The sequence below is a fragment of the Piliocolobus tephrosceles genome, chromosome 11 (assembly GCF_002776525.5).
Source record: "Piliocolobus tephrosceles isolate RC106 chromosome 11, ASM277652v3, whole genome shotgun sequence".
NCBI classification, from domain to species: Eukaryota; Metazoa; Chordata; class Mammalia; order Primates; family Cercopithecidae; genus Piliocolobus; species Piliocolobus tephrosceles.
The window spans coordinates 62482646-62499379 of NC_045444.1; positions in this window are offsets into that span (position 1 = coordinate 62482646).

The window sequence follows — 16734 nt, forward strand, 5'->3', positions numbered from 1 at the left end:
CCTCCCTACTCCCGCTTTCATTTTTTGTAGAATTTTTTATGTAGTCATGCGCCATCTGAAGACATTTCAGTCTAGGATGGGCCACCTCTATGACAGATTATAACAGAGCTGAAACATTTCTATCACTTAGTATTTACTGTACTTTTTGTCATTATTTTAGAGTATACTCCTTTTATTTATTAAAAGAAAACACCCACATTCACTGTCAAACAGCCTCAGGCAAGTCCTTCATGAGACATTCCATAAGAAGGCATTATTATCATAGGAGATGACAGCTCCCTGCATGTTTTTGCCCCTGAAAATCTTCCAGTGGGATAAGATGTAGAGGTGGAAGACAGGGATATTGATGATCCTGACTCTGTGTTGGCCTAAACTAATGTGCATATTTATGTTTTTGTCAAAAAAGTAAAAAAATAAAAATAGAAAAAAACTTATAGAATAAGAATATAAAGAAAAAATATTTTCACACAGCTGTACAATGTGTTTATGTGTAAAGCTAAGTATTTTTACAAAAGAGTAAAAAAGTTAAAAAATATTTTAAGCTTATAAAGTAAAAATGTCGAAGTAAGCTAAGGTTAATTTATTATTGAAGAAAGAAAGATTTTTAAAATAAATTTAGTGTATCCTAAGTGTACAGTGTTCATAAAGTCTACAGTAGTATACAGTAATGTCCTAGGCCCTCACATTCACTCATGACGTACTCACTGACTCACCCAGAGCATCTTCTGGTCCTGCAAGCTCCATTCACGGTAAGTATGCTCTACAGGTGTATTATTTTTTTTTCTTTTACATCACATTTTTACTGTACCTTTTCTATGTTTGGATATGTTTAGATATGCAAATACTTATTATGTTACAGTTGCCTCCAGTATTCAGTACAGTAATATGCTGTACAGGCTTGTAACCTAGGAGCAATAGGCTATACCATTTGGCCTAGGTGTGTAGCAGGCTGTACCATCTAGGTTTGTGTAAGTGCACTCTATGATGTTCACACAATGACAAAATCATCAGTACGGAATGCATGACTGTAAATGGAATCATGCAGTGTGTGGTTGTTTGTATCTAGCTTCTTTCACTTGGCACAGTGCTTCTGATAGTCAGCCATGATGTTGCCAGTATCAGTAAGTTCATTTTTTGTTGCTGAGAAGTATTTCATTAGGTGGATACTGTTTGGACGAACCGAGGCAAGATGGTGCACTTCCGGGTTCTTCTTCACCACCAACTCTTCCCGCGCGCGCGAAAATGCAGCCGGCGCCCAGGGAGGGTGCAGACCAACTGGGCATGCGCCAGGTGACGTCAATCCGAAGAGACCAAGATTTACCTGGTCGCACCTGCAGAACGCCCCTGACACGCCCATGCCCCACCTATTGCCCTCCCACTCCTAGAAAAGCCGCTCTCCGCCATTGAGCCACGCGGCCTTCTCACAGCCCGGCAGCCTTCTTGCAGCCCCACTCCTGTCGGGATGTCGGGACTGTGGGAAGTCCGTCCCAGAGCCCCACGGGGGGACTCTGCCGGCCTCCTTCCCCGGAGGCCGACAGACTTCTCCCGCACACCTTAGGTTACCAAAATAAACCAGCAGTTTTGCTCCTACACTTGCCTACCCGCTGGTTCTTTTGTGCTCGCTCTGGTGGTCTTAGAAAAACAAGACAGATACGTAATATTTTGTTTTTCCATTCACCAGTTGATAGACATTTGTGTGATTTCTAGTTTTTGGCTATCATGAACAAATTACTATAATTGTTTCAGGATAAGTCTTTGTATGGATATGTGTTTTCATTTTTATTAAGTACGAAAAAGTGGGATGCTGAGTGTCTGGTAAGTCTGTGTTTAATTTTACAAGAAACTTCTAAACTACTTTCTAAAATGGCCACACCATTTTGCATTTCCACTAGCCACATATGAAATTTCCAGTTGCTCAACATCCTTGGCAACACTCGGTGTTATCAGTATTTGTAATTTTAGTTAATCTAGTAGATAGGAAGTAACATCTTATTGTGCTTTTAATGTACATTTCTCTAATGATAAGTGATGTTCAGCATCTTTTCATATAATTGTTGAGATTTTACAATACGATTTCCTAGTCTGTGGCTTGCCTTTTTTATTTTCTTTTGAAGTGTAAACAGTGTTTTTTGAATTGTGACGTTTTAGTTGTAGTTATACCACAGAGGCATGATGGATTCCCTCCCCAGGTTTGGTTTAGATGTTGAGACTGTTGATACCACACATGCACGAAGAATATATGAAAAAGTTATGGGTCGTAGAATGAGACTTTCTTGGGAGAGCAGGGCAGGCTCCTAAGCAGGTTTAAAAATGGCTTAAAAGAAAGCAAGAAAAGAGATTGGCTTGGCTTTTACTGTGATTAGGGAATGAGGTTGGGGTGAGAGTTCCTGTGCATGAGAGCCAAGGCTTGCATATTTTGAACTTCCCGTTGGCAACAAAGGTAGGTGCACCTGGGTTTTCTTATCAGCTAGCCCAGATGTGGGGCAGAGGGGAAGGGGAAGTGGTGGGGCTTGAAAGATGTGTCAGCAGTCAAAATCAAGCATCTAAATGGAGTCAGGCTCTTTATTATACTTTTGATTTTTTAAAAACCAATTTATCATACTTTTTGTGTGGTTCATTATTTTTGTGTGTTCTATCTAAGAAATGTTTTCCTAACTAAAATAAAATAATTTTCCCTTTTGTTTTCTTCTGGTAGTTTTATAGCTTTAGATATTATAGTTAAGTCTTTGATCCATTTTGAGTTAGTTTTTGTATATGGCATGAGGTATGAGTCTAAGTGTTTTTCCTCATATGGATGATCAATTTTTTCAGGACCATTTATTGAAAAAGACTACCTTTTCCCACATTGAATTTTCTTGACACCTTTATTGAAAATCAGTTGGCTATAGATATGAAGATCCATTTCTGGACTGTCTATCTCATTGATCTATACGTTTATATTCACACCGATACCACACCATTTTTACTACTGTAGCGTGTGTGTGTGTGTGTAATTTTATTTTTTAGATGCAATCTCACTATGTTGCCCGGGTTGGCATTGAACTTGTGGGCTTAAGCAATCCTCCTGCTTCTGCATCTCAAGTGTCCGGGACTACAGGTCCACACCACTGTGCCCAGCTATATAGTTTTATAACATGTCTTGAAAATGGTTGTCATAATCCTCCAAATTTGTTCTTCTTTCCAGAATAATTTAACTTTCTACATCTTCTTCTGCATTTCTGTATGTGCTTTAAAATCAGCTCTTCAGATTCTACAAAGATACCTCTTGGGGTTTGATTGAAATTGCATTGAATCTATAGATTAATTTCGGGAGATCTGGTATCTTAACGACATAGTGTCTTCTGATAAATGAACACAGTTCATCTCTCCATTTATTTAGGTCCACTTTTAATTTCTCTCAAAAAATGTATTATAATTTTCAGTGTACAAGTTTTACATACTTTGCATTTTTTCCATATATATATGTATTTTGAGCTGGAATGCAGTGGTGCTACGTTGACTCACTGTAGCCTTGACTTCCCAGGCTCCCAAGTAGCTGGGACTATAGGCACATGCCACCACACCTGGCTAATTTTTGTATTTTTTGTAGAGATCACATTTCACCATGCCCAGGCTGGTCTCAAACTCCTGGTTCAAGCAATCTACCCACCTTGCCCTCTCCAAGTAGTGGGATTACAGACATGAGCCACCACACCTGGCCAGAGTTTTATATTTTTGATGTTTTTGTACTTGTATTTTTTTTTCAATTTCAAATTTCAAATTGTGGAACTTTTGCTTCCATCCAAAGTGGAGTAAACAGGGATTGGATCTATCCCCTCAATTGAAACAGTTAAAAAGCTGAACAGAATATATAAAACAATGAATTTCAAGTCATGGGACATCAGGCATTGAAAGACGGTGATTTCTGAGTAATGCAGCACAATAAGGAGAGGCCAGCTCATTACCAGGTAGTGGCAGAGGGAGCAACAACCCAGGCAGGGCCCAGTAGTTGCCCTTAGTTGGATAATAGAGATGGGAGTTCAGGGAATTCCTCTGGGTATAGAGGTGTGTGTGTGTAGTCCCAGCTACTTGGGAGGCTGAGACAGGAGAATCACTTGAGCCAGGGAAAGAGAGGCTGCAGTGAGCTGAGATTGCTCCACTGCACTCCAGCCTAGGTGACAGATCGAGACTCTGTCTCAAAAAAATAAATAAATAAACTACATAAAATAAAAAAAATTAAAAAAATAGTAAATTTGAAAATATAGCAACCATCCAAAATGAAACTCAGAGATGAAAACTTACTGAAAAACTAAAAAGAATAGAGCATCAGTGAGCTATGAGACAACTTTGAGTTTTAATGGGGTGGGAAAAGGGTATAGAGGGAAAACAGGGAGGGATTACCAAGGGGCACAAGAAAACTTTTAAGGATAATGGGTATGTCCATTTTTTTATTATGGTGATGGCTTAATGGGTGTGCATATATATGTGTGTGTGTATGTATATATATGTATACGCACATATGCTAACACCAAATCATACACTTTATGTACAGTTTATTATTTGTCAATTATATCTTAATAAAGCTGTTTAAAGGTTCCAATTATTTGATGACAGTATGTAGAAATACAGTTGATTTTTATGTATCAATTCTGTATCCTGCAACTTTGCTAAACTCACTTGTTCTAATCATCCTTGTTATTGCTACCATTGTTGTTGTGATTAAAATCAACACTATCAATGAGATAATCATTATCTCATTATCAATGAGATTTAATGTAGGTGTTAGGGCTTTACAAACTGTGAAGTACTCTATGAGTTATTTTATTAACTACAATAGAAAAATCAAACTTTTATTCTTTTAGGCTCCTATGCAGAGGGTGTTTCTTTGTAGAAGGCCCAGATAAACTGGGATCCTAGCCATCACATGAGAACAGTAATGCACATATGACCCTAACCTACTCATGGGCCAGGCTGCCATCCTTCTCTAACAATTGCAGGAAATGGACTCAGATCCCTTTTCCTTAGAGCTCGTGTGCCAGCTCCCCTACTAGGGAAGCCCCTGCATCCTGTCTGCTCAGTATTTGATGCTTGGTGATAACAGGCCTTCATACTCCAAGAGCTGGGAGCTGCTCAGGACAGAGGTATTTATAGGTTCCCTGGAAATGCCTGCTGAAGGTACCCTGGAGGCTGACTGGAGAGCTTTCCCTTGCAGCGCTGCTCAGCTCCTGGGCTGTTGTCAATGCCAGCAGAGCAGGGTAGAGAGTCTTCTACAGAACCAGGCTCACTTTCCTGGCTTGCTGTCCATATGCCTTTCTACAAAAGACCCTCTTAACCCACTGGCCCTGTCACTGCAAAGCTATAGTCCTATGTAACGGGAATTAGTGTTAGAATAACAGATTTCATTTACCTTTTACGAGGAATTAATTATTCAGTGTTGGTAAATTTATTAAGAATTCTCCATGGGCTGCCAAGAACAGAAGAGCGTTAGACTAGAGAGCAAATTAGATGTGCTGAAATCCATGTATTTATATTCTATTGTTTTCTTAAAGTCATGAACAAATATTATTTCATATGGACATCACATTTATTTAGTCCTGTCAAACATTTGATGTATATTTTTGGTACATTTGAGTTTTTCCTTGTTTCTGTAGACGGCAGTGTGACAAGCTAGGCTTCCAGCTATTCCTCAGGGGCCTTAGCTGAAATCACAGCCCTGAGTTTTCCTCTTATGGAACTCATCTTTGCTCCAAATGTCTTCTTGAGCAACACAGGGAGTTTAGCAATGGGTGAACTCATTTTCTCCAAGTTCAAAACTTATTCAGATGTGAAGATTTTTGAAATTTAAGGGGATTCTTGGTTTCTACATTAGGTCACCCATGACACAGTGCAACTTCTGTTTTTAAGTGGGATAAAAATGCTTTAAAGAAGCTTATTGAAAGGCCTCAGAAGATTTTGTGGACATTGAATAGTTTTTAGAGTACATTTTGATGGTTTAATTATAAGAAAATGGAAAACATGCAGATCAAATTGACCCTAAAATACACATGGTTTTAAAAATTAAGGGCAAATAATTCTGACAAAACACATTTTTCGAGTCTAAAACACATGAACAAAGTCAGGAGACTGAGGAATTCAGGTTATATTAACAGCAGTTGGACTAATGAGATCTGCCATATAGAACCCCGAGGAGACCATGGGCTGCTTCCCTGTGTTGCCTCAGACCTCATCACCTGGGATCCTGTTTCTCACCTCAGTTTTTACGATTTTATCCTTTTAAGTGAATAAAATAATACATCTTTCTCCTTGTCAAGTTTTTGTAATTTTTTCTCAGATTCTAAAGAAAATTACATGCTCTTTGAATTCCTTACACATATAAAGTTTGTTCCCAAGTAGATTACGTTCTTGTCTGAAGGAATTTGATGACTTTTACTCTGTTTGGCTTCCTAATTGTCAGAGAACTGGGTGCCCCTATGAGTCATGCAATTGAGAAATCCCAATATTTGTAGCCCCACGACACTGTGGTGTTTAATCATTTTTAGCTGCAGAAACTTTTCTACAAATAGTAGATGTATTAAAAGGCACTTGCCCTGGTAGGGCTGGGAAGGTGTCCCCTCCTCTCCTAGTGATAGTCCTTCTGTTGTGCACAGTTTAGGGCTACTCAACAGATAACAGATTTGCTTGAGGTGCCTTGTTTCTGTGTGTTTAGTAAGTTTTATGCATGTACTTGTCACTGTATTTGAAAATTATTTTGTGGGAGTCTTTCGGGCCTATCATGAAGGTGCCTTTCTCCAGAGAAGTTTTGCTATTGCCTGGCACTTGTGAGCATTACTAATCCTCGACCACCTTAAACAAGTTCAGGAGTTGAGGCTCCCTGGAAGCTCCAGGCAATACAAACCCAGGTGCAAATTCACATCAGGGCTGGCCTGTGGCTATAAAGTCTCAGAGATGGAAACTTTTTCTTTCTTTTTCCCCCACTTTCCTTCCTTTCTCTACCTCTGGATGTATTAGAGGCTGATTGACTTACGGTTGATACTTATTCTGAGGGTGTAGTCAGAATTTAATTTGAGGAAGGACTTTTTTCTCAGACTTCCTTCTTGCATTGGCCCTGAGCCTTAACTTCTGCCCACCTCTGCATAAGACCAACAAAGTTCAGCAAATGTCTTCTGGATAAAAGTGTCTGTGGTGCTCAGGTCTTGCTTTCCTCTCTTGCTTCCCTCTTTCTCTTAGGTTTAGGCCTGGTAGTTACTTACAGCTTTGTCAGCTTGCTGACATTTTTGTGAAACTTTTTACATTAACGTTTTATTATATCTATTTAGTTGTTTTCTGCAGGAGATTTCATCTGAAAAAACCTGTCTCACCATCTCTGAAAACAGAACTTCTCTAGATATCAAACTGAGTTGAGAGTTCCCAAACATCTGATAGTCAGCTAAATCTTACTGCAAGGGCCTACGTTAAATCAGGGCTTTCAGATTTAGAACAAGGAGATCATTTTCTGCTTCTTCTATGCTGGTTGACTATGTATGTTCCACCATTTTTCATTAATAAAATTCTACATTAGAAATTTTATAGGAATCCTGTTTTATCTCAGCCCTATACTAGGCAGTACATGTGATGGTATAAAATGTGATTTATTTCCATATAATTCTAAGGAATTTGGGATGCTGTTTATTTTAAAGAATAAATTTAATTGGCCTTTATCTTTAGGAAATAAACATTTTTTAAAGTTAATTATATGATGTCATTAATTTATCCTGAGCAGAAAACTAACTCTAAGTTGAGGACAATAGTGTCAACTCCTCCAACACGGAATTTCCCCCACTGTGCCCCAGTTGGTATTAAACCAGCTTCCATGCTCCACCTCTCTCATCAACAGAGTCCACCCTGCTGTAGAATGTGAGCTCAAGCTCACAGCCAGCCATTTAAACCTCCAGCATTAAAGGGGATTCCAGGAAGTAAAATCAAAACGCTGAAAACAGAACATGGACACTTGTATGGTATCTTTCTGGAAACAAGGAGGGTATACTTGAAGAACTGTGACTAGCAGCCTCAAAGAAAGGAAAATTTGAGGAGAAAAAGAATAATTTCCTGCACCCAATGACTCTGTTTCTGACAATGGGCCTTCTCATGGGCTAATCTCTATGCATGGGCCTCAAAGAGCAGTCACAGGCCTGGAAAGCAAAGAAGTGCTTTGTGATAGGTGCTCAGTGGGATTTGTTCGAATGAATGAAGGCATGAGTGAAGAAATAAATGAATAGAATGCCCTTTCCTTCCAGACTAGTAATCTTTCTTCTGCTCATCAGAGAGCAATTGTCTCCATGTTGCTTTCTAAAGTGCTTCTTGGCTTACTGGAAATACGTTATTCTTTCTTCACAATTCATACCCTGCAGTGGTATTTTTCGAAGTGTGGCCCACACACCATCTACATTCAAATTACCTGAGGTGTTGGTGAAAACTACAGATTTCTAGGCCCTATTCTACACCTACCAAATCAGCATTTCTGGGGATGGGCTCAGGAATCTGCACTTTTAACACACCCCATGTGATTCTGTTTTATGAAGGAGTTTGAGGAGCGTTGCATTCTGTGAACATTATCATTACCATCAGTAAACATTTATGAAGCAACCACTATGTTCATTGCAAATTTTAATCTTCACTGTATGAAAATCTGTAGGAAGTCTGTAATCTATTTTATCATGTTGTTTGATGCTTTCTAATGTTGAATGCATCTGTTTGCCTTATTACCACAATCATCTTTATGAAAAACATTCATACACATCCGGTATCATGATGAGTTTCCTATAGAATGAGAAAAACAGGTAGAAATATTTCCCTCTAAACTCTAGACAGAAAATCTGAAATATGACAGTACCATTGAGGATGTAAAGCTTAGAACCTAGCTAAAGAGTTAAGGGAGAAGGGAATTGTTCCTTTCAGTTTTCTGTAGTTTGGAAGTTCCTTCAGTCCTGAAATAGTAATTTGTTTAAGCAAGTTTGTCTTATCTTTGTCCAATATGACTTCACATAATAAAATGAAATTCCTTTTATGAATTCTAATCAGAATTCCTTTTACAAATTGACACAAGTTAAGTCCAGACTATTTGGCTTGACTAATTCTCTTTGGTAAGAAAAATCTCTTGGGTGTAAAAGAAGTTTTTTTTTAAAGAAGAAAAAAAATCTCTTGAAATAGGTTCATGTTCTTAAGAAGTAAGCTTGCATAAAGACTGTTCTTGTTGCCAAGTTCAAGAGATTTCTAATGCAATGTAAAGGATTAAGTGACACACTGAAGAGAGATTTGAAAAGTTAACTATGCTGCATGTGAACAGAAAGCCTTTCACGTCTGTATATAACATCCTTGCACGAAAGAAACGTGGATTAAAACCACTATGACTTAACATAGTACACATTTTGTTGCAGACAATAGGTAGGTAATTAATCAGTTCTCTGCTGTATTTTCAGTCTCATGTTTACAGTAATAAAAACATAAAGCAGTACTCTTGCAGACACTGGCAAAGAAGCATATTGTGATGGATTTACTATTTCCTTTGTATAGGCCTTAGATTGGAAATCAGCTGAACTTGTAGATTTTAAGTTCTCATTCGTCATTTGAGGGGCTGGCCTGCCAATGCAGGCATGTTGCTGCACAAACATAAGATCTCCAGGAAAACAGCATTCTGATGTGGGCACACGCAGCCTGAGCTGGGAAAATGCTTTAAGCATGCCTTGCCAAGGAAAATGGGCGATTAAAAGAAAGGCTGTCAGGATCCTAGTGAAAAAGAGGCCATAGAGACATCAACCATCCTGGATGACCTGAGGTTCCACCACTATTAAGTGAGAAACACTGTAGCTTCCCCAAAGGTTGGTACTATAAAGGAGAGTTCACTAGACTTCTAAAGATAAGGGACAATTTTATAAGACAGAACTGAAAGGACTCAAATAAAATATAACGACCTTTAATTTATAAAGGCAGTGGTGGATCATTGCCTGGTGTCACCCAGAATCTTGTACCCAGTTATGAGGAATAAGTTCAGTTGTTCAAAAAGAAAATATATTTTTAAAAATTGGTTGTTTTAGTGATCATTTAATAATTGTTCATTGCAATAGTTAGAAAGAAATCAGTTTAACTTTAACTCTCAGGTCTCCAAAAGGAAATAGAAATTGGCTTTATAATTATTTTACATGAAATCTCTAGAGCAATTTATATGCACTGCACATTTGAAACAAGGAAGGAAAAATCTAAGGCATTTCCTGCTGCAAGATTCAATTGTGTGAAGGCAAAAGGGGCTAGTAGTAGTGTATTGCCCAAATGAGCATAGGGTGTATATACTCAAATCAACTAAGGGTTTATAGGAGCTGGATTTCATTGATTAGGACTATTCTCTCTCCTGAAAGCATCTGATGGGTAGAAAGTTTAAAAATAAAAAAGTCTACTTGTTAGCTTGATTCAGCTTTGTGAGTAGTGCTGATAATTCATCAACAAAACACATAATCAACCTCATTTGTAGAAAAGGGCAGGAGGAGAATCCTCAAATGGGGAAAAACAAATTCCATTATAGATTCAAAAAGCTCAAATAGGTTTTGTGTTCTTTTCCCTCTTATCTTTTTCTCTTAGTCCATCTTATGTAAAGATGCTGCCCCTGGCTTATGTCTTTGATATTCTCTGTCATCCAGTGGAATTTGTGCTGTGTCTTAAGAGCTCTTCTGAACCATAAGTAGTGTATTAATTAATTATTGAGCAAGTGAAACAAATTGCACATCAGTGTATTTTATAATTATTCTCCAGTTAGATTTGGTTTATTGAGTTACAGGAGGAGGAGAATGGGATTTCTGGTTAGACTAGAGGGAACAGCATGCAGGGTTATGTTTTGAATTGGGAAGCATTTTGAGCTTTCTTATTAAATAAAATCAGTCATTATATGTATCCACAGCAGCTGGAAGAGTGTAGAGAGAATGTTATTCCAAGAATCAGATGCCACGTTCCTTCTTTGCAGGATTTCCCCAACTTTTGGAAAGGCTGCAGCTCATATGCAAGTGCAAAATGCTGTCTGGAGAAGATATGCTGGAAAGGGAAAGAGAAGGAGTTGACATGTTATTGGCATGGGGTCAATAATGCAAAGGGTCAGAAATTTAGAGTATTTCAGATGGAAGAACAATTTTGGATCTTGGATATCAAGGAAGAGAAACAGAAATCACAGCAGACATCACATTCAAATGGTCATATGCCATAGAGATACCATTTGAGAAAAAAATTTCTTGTACCCACTTCTGTTACTGCTAGTACATGTTTAGTGTGTGTATTCCTGAAATATTTGGTTACGAGCTTTGGACTGTTTTCCTTTGTAAGCTTTTCTCTCCTACATTAGGGATCCTCAACTAAGGTCCTCCACACTTGTCAACATTCTATACAATCTGGCCACTATCGCCTTTCAAATGTTACCCTTCCTGTGTTGCCTCCAGAAACCTCTGCACAGCCATCCATGCTGCTTCGTCTTCTGAACACTTGTCATGCCTTCCTGCCTTGTTCGGAGCATAACTCAGTCTCTACTTGATCCTCCTCTTATCCATTTCCAGATTCTACCCAGCCTTCAATGTCCAGCACAAATACTTCCTCCCTTAGGAAGCTCCCCCTGCTTTCTCTACCCTGAGAACCCATGGTGCTTCTTTCTGAATCATTAGCTTGGCAACTTACTACATGCCATCATATATATTATTGCTTATATTGTTATTAACATTTTGAGGTGCTATGCCTTATCTTTCTTATGTGGCTGTTTGTCCTTTGAGAGCAGCAGCTGGGTCTTCTATCTTTATACTCTCCACAGGCTCTAGGACAGTACCTGATACACAGTTGGAGCTTGATGTACAATGGTAAATTTGTAAACCACAAAAACAAATTCTAAGTTCTAAGAAACATTTCTTCCATTCCTTGCAATTTCTTCTTCCCAATAATATTAGATTTATTAAACCTATTTTTTTTTGAGACGAAGTCTTGCTCTGTCGCCCAGGCTAGAGTTCAGTGGCATGATCTCTGTTAACTGCAAGCTCTGCCTCCCGGGTTCACACCATTCTCCTGTCTCAGCCTCCTGAGTAGCTGGGACTACAGGCGCCCACCACCACATCCAGCTAACTAATTTTTTTGTATTTTTAGTAGAGAGGAGGTTTCACCGTGTTAGCCAGGATGGTCTCAATCTCCTGACCTCGTGATCCGCCCACCTCGGCCTCCCAAAGTGCTGGGATTACAGGTATGAGCCACTGCGCCCGGCGGAAACCTAATTTTTAAATTTGTTAGTGCTTAATTAAAAAAACTAATAAATTATTAGCTTTTAAAAAATATTTAATTACTGCGAAGGAGGGAAGGAGGGCCCAAGGGATGTGAACTACTCTGTTTCTTGGCATAATACTTGTATTTTCTCATAAAATGCAGTAGAATAATATTACCTTAAGGAAATTACTTACCTTCATTAAAATTTGTACTTATTCTTGCTTCCCTCCTTACTATTTGAGAATAACTGATGAACTTGCTACATGACATAAATAATAAAAGGGGGAAGAGAAGATATCACATTGGCTTTCTGGCTCCTTTCATACAAAAATGTCCCAGATTTGACCTCTTTTCTTCAGTTGACACTCACCCATTGCTTCTGCTCTCCTTTCTCAGGTTAGGGCTGGGCAGAAGCCCACTGTGATATTCTGCTAAATCACTGAGCTATTGGAAATGCAGCATGCATCAAGAGGCAGCTAAGTGGTTAATTGCAATTCTTGGACTCAGCCAAACTAAAAGGCAGCTTGTTCACCAAGCCACCCTCCTTTTTCCTCTTTTCTCTGGAGCGATCCCAGCTCTAATTAAAATGTAATATTCTCCTTATGTGATTCCTTGGAAAAGTTTGTGGAATGACCACATAATACAGAGCAGGTTTTCCAGATGTTCCCTGTCTTGGCTGGTATTCTCATGCACAGAATCTCCACCCCCAAATTTCTCTTCTATATACTTACCAGATGACCTTCTCTCCCCTCCCACTTCTCCCCTGCTGTCCCTGATATATTGTACATAACTTCCTGAGTCTTATTGTTGTGCCTTCAGTGTATAAGAACCATTACTGAAGTGCAGTGGGCCAAGAAAAAAGTAATACTTGCCTCCAAAGAGCACTTTAATGCTATTTACAATGGAAAAAACAACTTTGAACTGCTTCCAAAATAATAGGCATTAAAATCACTTCTGTTTGCAGTTGAGATGGATTTTGCAGTAACCTTTCCAAACCTCCCTCCTCTGAATGTTTTTCAGTCCAGAGAGTGGCTTTCTCAATGAAAATTTAAAATGGTGCCCACATAAACACTTGACGTACACCGCAAAAGGCAATTTTCCAACACTTACTCAGTTGCTCGTGAAACCAGGGTCTGCAGTCACATGATCCCAATGAAGATTGTACAAGCCTAGAGATATTATGAAACACTGTTCCAAGCTATGAATCAATAAAAGTGGCCACGATGGCATAGCCATCAGGTTTAGGCACATGTTCGATAAAGTGATCACTTAACATAGTTCCATGAATTCAATTTCCCACGCCTTTCCCCACACATATTTTCCATCAACCTTATATCCCTTCAGTCTTTTAATCTGGGTTCATAAAATGTTACAAGGATTTCTCAGCCAGACATTGCAAAATGGCACTCTGCAAGTGAAATCTGTGTGATTTTTGTTTCATTTTTAATTCGTATAGGTTTTTTCCCCCACAATTTATGAATCCGTACTAATGTTTTAAAATTGTAATATTCCACTCACAAATTTGGATTCCTGGCTTCTTTTGAGATATCATTGTGGTCTAGCACTGGTCTGCTAGCACAAAATTGAAGGGCTGTCCCCTTCACAGGGGCAGGAATCTGCTAATTCTCTGGAGCTTCTGATTCTAGTAATTTTTTCCTTATCACCTCCCTGGCATTGAGTTTAACATTTTGAGTTATAACTTTTTCAGTTTAAATATTTTATACCCCAAAACTGAGCCAAGCAAGACATTTAAAGCCATATATTCTAAGTTGTTGTTTTTTTTTAAATTTAAATTCTGTCTCTGTAGTGTATTTCTTACTTATCTATATTTTTGACGTTGGATTCCTAAGTAAACTGAGGTTCATCACATAGCAAACCTACATGCTATGTTAAGAACAAGGGCTTTGGAGTTATGCAGCCTTGACTACTTTCTAGCTGTGTGGTGCTGGAAAAATTGCTTAAACTCTTTGTACATCCATTTTCTTATCTCTAAAATAGGAATACTCCTTAACTCAGTAATTCTCAACTACGGTGTGCATCCAAATAATCTAGAGCGCTTGTAAAAACATGATTGCTGTTCCCATCCCTGGAGTTTCTGATTCAGTAGGTCTGCGATGGGGTCTAGAAATCTGCATTTCTAACAAGTTCACAGGTTATGTCACTGGTCTAGGGACCACACTTTGAGAACAACTGTGTGACCCGTTGGATGAAAGTTAAACATGATAATTTTGTAAAACACAGGGTGTGGTGAACTAGTCATTTTGACTACAAGAAAAAGTTATATTTAACTTGTTAGAGGTTCAAAGTTTAACTCTTTATAAAGCCCAGTGAATTATTGCATTTTTATAAATAGTATTGATTAGTGGAGGTTCCACATGTAATTAAATTATTTCATTTCTGCAACCTATATATTTTTATAATGAAAAAGATAAAACTCACACCTTAACCGTGTTTTGGTCTTACTTTGGGTCTCTTGCTCTTTCACTGCTATAAGGGGAGAATTAATAGATTTTGTCATGAGACATTGGAAGGAAACATGAGCCAGAAAGGAATCATTTTATATTGCCATGAATAAAATCACATCGCATTCTTCCACTACCCCCTCCGTCCTCCTCCCATACCTTCCTGGAATCTAGACCCAGTGATGGAGGATCACCCTGACAATGCAGCGTTCCCTGTCGTCTGCAGGGAACACAAAACAATCCATGGTCCACTGGCTGTCTGCCCCTTCCCTCTCCCCCCATTGCCGCAGTGCTCGGCAATGAGACATGGCATGGCCTCATAGCAGACTCAAGAATCCTGGGAATGAGTTCGACATGGACTTAAAATCATTTAACAGATTTCTTCCTCCTCTCCCTCCCTCCTTCCCTATCTCCCTCCTTTCTTGTTCCTCTTTCCATTTTTCCTATACTTGAACATTAAATATCATAGGGATATAGTATCCATTTTGCAATACTGGCAACTGACACCTCTTTAAAAGCAACTCTAGAACCCAATCCTATTTGCTTGATTCTAAAAAAGAAGTTCTAGCACAGTATTCAGGCATATTCTACTCACAAAAATAGCCCTGGTGCATATGCAACAAACAGAAGCTAAATAATAACACCTGGAGTTGAATGTGTTATATCTGATTACAAATTTACGGATTTGTAATTTTCAAAAAGCTTAACCAATGCAATGTACTCTACTTCTTCCTGTGGTAGACCACTTGGGATTTCAGTGCCTCTTCATTTGGGAGAAATGGGAGTGAATGTGAACTGCAGGGGCTTGTGGAGGTGCTGGGGAAAGCTTACCCTAGTGATAGGCTTGTTGAATAGTAAATTTTGTTACCAAAGAAGGAAGTCTATGGAATCTCTTTTCTGAAGATTCCAGGGAGTGTTCTAAATGCTGTACTACCCAGAGACAGCAGACTGAACTGAATGACCTCCGAAGGATCCTTTCAAGACTGTGATTTTGTGAATGTTTTTGTTATACCAATCCACTGATTGCTTCCTAGAAGCTTATGAAGCTCTACACATTTTCTCCACTGCATAGTTAACCGCCATGCAGTCTTTTATGAGCACTTCTAATAAAATACCCACTCCAGAGAAACAGAGCCCATCAGACTCAAAAATGGCTATGACTTAGAGCAACCTTTGAGATAGGAGCTCTCGATTGGTATTTAAATTTAAATACCGCATCATAATTCAGGATGCTAAATCAGTGTGTAAAAAAGGATCAATACACAGTAAAACTACAAGCAAGGCTGGCATAGACCACACAGCTTCTTTTTCCATCTAAACACTCCCAACTTGTCTCCAGATCTCCTTGACACTGCTGCATTTGACATTACTTAGTCCATAAAACTTTACACATTTATAATGGGCAACAATAAGACTGGGCAGTTATTGTGGCATAAAAATAGGAGAAAGAAGTTACCAGACCATCAAATATGGACATCGTTTTCTAGCCAAATGCTTTATTAATGATAAATTAGCAGTCCCAAATTAACACAGATGTGATAAAATATCTACTTCATTGACAGGTTTTTATTATGAACTGTACTTACAGGCTTAAATTGAAAAGACCCATCTCCACAAACCACTTCCACATTTTGAATAATGTTTCACTTGTGATAGGTAAATAGGAAGCATTTTAGGAACATTTCAATAAATCTCATTTGGAGTGAGACTGATTTTTCTTAAGTAGACAAATTTGAGTTGGAAGACTTGTAAAAAATAGATTATTTCATGGTGCCATAAGAAAGGAAAACCACAATAAGTACTTTGCTGCTGACATTTTGAAAATCTTACATCCTATAGCTTGTTTGACTTCATTAGATTATACTAAATATTAGGAAGGTACAGAGCAATGGTGAAGAAACGAAACTAGAGAAACAAGGATGTACTTGCATAAAAAACTGGAAGGAAAAATGAATTCTTTTCATTGAACCACTATCTATTTCTTTCCATCCTACTTATGAGCCAAGTCAGTCAACAGCTATTTACAAGACATGGAAGC